This window comes from Eschrichtius robustus, chromosome X (assembly GCF_028021215.1).
Source record: "Eschrichtius robustus isolate mEscRob2 chromosome X, mEscRob2.pri, whole genome shotgun sequence".
NCBI lineage: Eukaryota > Metazoa > Chordata > Mammalia > Artiodactyla > Eschrichtiidae > Eschrichtius > Eschrichtius robustus.
This window is the reverse complement of record NC_090845.1, coordinates 22,446,294-22,450,444: the sequence shown is the minus strand read 5'-3', so window position 1 is coordinate 22,450,444 and position 4,151 is coordinate 22,446,294. Positions and strand designations below refer to the sequence as shown.

Here is a 4,151-nt window from a genome sequence, read left to right as displayed (position 1 = left end):
CTAAAAAAGCTTCTGCACAGAAAAGGAAATAATCAACTGAGTGAAAAAGAAACCTATAGAATTGCAAAAAATATTTGCAAACCATGTATCTGATAAGAGGTGAGTATCCAAAATATATAAGGAGCTCCTACAACTCAATAGCAAAAAAATCAAATAATCCAATTTTTTAAATGGGTAAAATACTTGAATAGATATTTCTCCAAAGAAGACATACAAAAGTCCAAGAGGTTTGTGAAAAGATGCTTACCATCACTAATCATCAGGGAAATTCAAATCAAAACCACAATGGTATGTCACTTCACACCTGTTAAAATAGCTATTATCAAAAAAGACAAAAGATAACAAGTGTTGGCAAGGGTTTGGAGAAAAAAAGAACCCTTGTACACTGTTGGTCAGGATGTAAATTGATACAGTCACTTTTGAAAACAGTATGGAGCTTCCTCAAAAACTTAAAATTGTAACTACAGGGTCGGTAAGAACAAGTGCCTTACGAAAGGCAGTAAAGGGGGAGCCAAGAAGAAGGTAGTTGACCCATTTTCTAAGAAAGACTGGTATGATGTGAAAGCACCAGCTATGTTCAATATAAGAAATATTGGGAAAACACTAGTCACGAGAACTCAAGAAACCAAAATCGCATCTGATGGCCTCAAGGGTCGTGTGTTTGAAGTGAGCCCTGCTGATCTGCAGAATGATGAAGCTGCATTTAGAAAATTCAAGCTTATTACTGAGGATGTTCAGGGAAAAAACTGCCTGACTAATTTCCATGGCGCGGATCTTACCCGTGACAAAATGTGCTCCATGGTCAAAAAATGGCAGACCATGCCTGAAGCTCACGTTGATGTCAAGACCATCGGTAGATGGTTATTTGCTTCGTCTATTCTGTGTGGGTTTTACTAAAAAGCGCAACAATCAGATTCAGAAGACCTCTCGTGCCCAGCACCAGCAGGACTGCCAGATGCGCAAGAAGATGATGGAAATCATGACCCGAGAGGTGCAGACAAATGACTTGAAAGAGGTGGTCAATAAATTGATTCCAGACAGCATTGGAAAAGACATAGAAAAGGCCTGCCAATCTATTTATCCATTCCATGATGTCTTTGTTAGAAAAGTAAAAATGCTGAAGAAGCCCAAGTTTGAACTGGGAAAAGTCATGGAGCTACATGGTGAAGGTAGTAGCTCTGGAAAAGCTACTGGGGATGAGACAGGTGCTAAAGTTGAATGAGCTGATGGATATGAGCCACCAGTCCAAGAATCTGTTTAAAAATCAGACTTTTAATGGTGACAAATAAAAGACCTTATTTGTGATTAAAAAAAAATTGTAACTACCATATGATCCAGCAATCCCACTTTTTTTTAAATTCGCGCCACGTGACATGTGGGATCTCAGTTCCCTGCAGTGGAAGCGTGGAGTCTTAACCACTGGACCACCAGGGAAGTCCCCACTTCTGAGTATATATCCAAAGGAAATTAAATCAGTATCTTGGAGAGATATCTGCACTCTTATATTCATTGCAGCATTATTCACAGTAGCCAAGACATGGAACCGACTTAAGTGTCTGTTGACAGATGAATGGCTAAAGCAAATGTGATATATATATGAATAATACAAGGGAATATTGCTCAGCCTTTAAAAAGAAAGAAATCTTACCATTTATAGCAACATGGCTGATCCTGGAAGACATTACGATAAGTGACATAAACCAGACACAGAAAGACACATACTATAAGATCTCACTTATATGTGAAAGCTTAAAAAGTCAAACTCATAAAAACAGAGAGTAGAATGGTGGTTGCCAGGGGCTGTGGAGAGGGGGAAATGGAGAGTTTCTATTCAAAGGGTATAAAGTTTCAGCTATATAAAATGAATAAGTTCTAGAGATCTGCTGTATAACACCGTGCCCATAGTTAACAATATCATATTGTACACTTTGAAATTAAGGACAATGTGGAGTTGAATTCCAACCCTTGATAGACAAGTAGTATGAATGAGAAATAAGCCCTTGTTATATAAAGTTTTTTGAAAATCGAGGGAAAAAGAGACCAAAAACTCGATGTGAAAAAAATGAGCAAAAGATTATATTAAAATGGCCCTAAAATATATGACAAGATGTTTAACTCCACTCAAACTGAAAGAAAAGTAAATTAAATCTACACTACCTCTCACCTAGCAAATCAACCAAACCAAATTAAACCAAAACCATTCCGTAACACATTCTGTAGAGGTTGTAGGGAAACACACCCTCTCATTTTCCCAAGGCTGGGATACTTTTAATCTCCTGGGTATCAACTCTGATGTCACCTTTTCACAGTAACTTTCCTTGATCACCCAATCCAAAGAATCTGAAAATGTCTTCATTTGTTTACTTATTATTTCTTTCCCCTAACCCAGAAAATAAGCTCACTGGAGGAATGTACCTTAACAGTCTTTAAATGCTGCATCTCCATACTAAATATTCAACAATTATACAATGTATGAATGAATGAATGATAGATATGTAAAGGTTAAGAAAAAACTCTTTAGAGAATAAAAAAACATATCTAAGGTATGAACTTTAGAAGACAGTGTTTATAAATTCTAAAAATATGGATTCTCTTAGAATTCTAAGGGCGGTTTGATTTATCAGCATTTCTTAAAATATGAAAATGTAGCAGGAGTGAAATTCTACTCTCTATAGGTTACCTTTAACATTCCTGTTTTAACTTACAATTACTTTTTCTCACAAAGTGGTCATGATGTATTGTAATTATAAGCCTCAAGAAGCACGTATCATTGCATCTTTAGAAAACATACAGCAAAGTTATCTCTAGGTGGTGAAATTATAGACTTTTGTTTTCTGTTTTCTTTGGGATTTTTGGCATTGAGGATGAATTATTTTTTGTAATCAGAAAAAGGCAATAAATGTTATGTTTTAAAGGGAAAAAAAGAAGTATAGATCAGGAAGGAGCAAGAAGAATGATTTTTTTTTTTTTGGTTGCGTTGGGTCTTCGTTGCTGCGCGCGGGCTTTCTCTAGTTGCAGCAAGTGAGGGCTACTCTTCATTGCGGTGCACGGGCTTCTCATTGTTGTGGCTTCTCTTGTTGCAGAGCACGGGCTCTAGGTGCGCGGGCTTCAGTAGTTGTGGCATGCGGGCTCAGTAGTTGTGGCTCGCAGGCTCTAGAGCGCAGGCTCAGTAGTTGTGGCGCACGGGCTTCGTTGCTCCGCGGCATGTGGGATCTTCCCGGACCAGGGCTCGAACCCGTGTCCCCTGCATTGGCAGGCGGATTCTTAACCACTGCGCCACCAGGGAAGTCCCAAGAATGATTTTTCTATGTGAATACATTTCATCCCCAACAGTCTACCGGCCCAAGCAGCATAATTGGGAAGAAAAACCCAAGTGTTTGCCTTTCAGCTGCTCAATTCAATACAGGGAGTGGTTTTTGTTGTTGTTGTTTTTCATGTTTTCTCCCAAATGCTGAGACCAGTGTTCCCAAACCTTAAAAAATATATTTATGTAGGTGAATCATTCCAACTTAAATCTGGCTGGACAAGGGCATCAAACTGCATTGAAAAATAAACTTCACTTTTGAATATATACACAAGAATGATGTTTTCCAAATTTGCAACTTGGGTGCCTGTTACAAATACAGATTCCTGGGTCCCACCACAGAATTCTAGTCAAAGTCTCCAAGATCAGTCTAGTTTGGAAAACACAAAGCTAGAACTTGGGTTAAGCTTGCTCCTAGTCCCCAACAATCTCAGAAACCCTGAGAGGATTAATTTTTTCAAGAGAGTCTCTTTTTCTCCAAATGTGGAGCTCTGTCATCATGCCAGAGCCCCACACTTATTGTCAGATGGCATTAGCTCAGCCAGTGCCAAAATGAAAATAGATATGAAATAAAGGCTCTCAACTCATCACCCTAGATAACTCACCACATAAGTCATGAAAGTAATATTCATGCATGTTATTTTTATCTGAATCCTTTAAAATTGTTGAGTTACTTGGTTATATTTTCTTTGAGCATTTGTAGCATTTTGGATTCTGTAACGAATCAATATTATTTTCTCAATAGGTCTGAGAGATTGTAAAAAAATGTGATCAGTTATCCACAGAGCATTTTGCCACAGGGATACCATCTTCCCAAACATCTACTGACAAAGACAGTGCATCCAAA

General features: G+C 38.1%; 1 pseudogene; it reads left to right on the top strand.

Moving 5' to 3' along the window:
- Positions 1–473: 473 nt before the first annotated feature.
- Positions 474–1,290, top strand: LOC137756886 (small ribosomal subunit protein eS1 pseudogene; annotated as a pseudogene).
- The last annotated feature ends 2,861 nt before the right edge of the window (positions 1,291–4,151 follow it).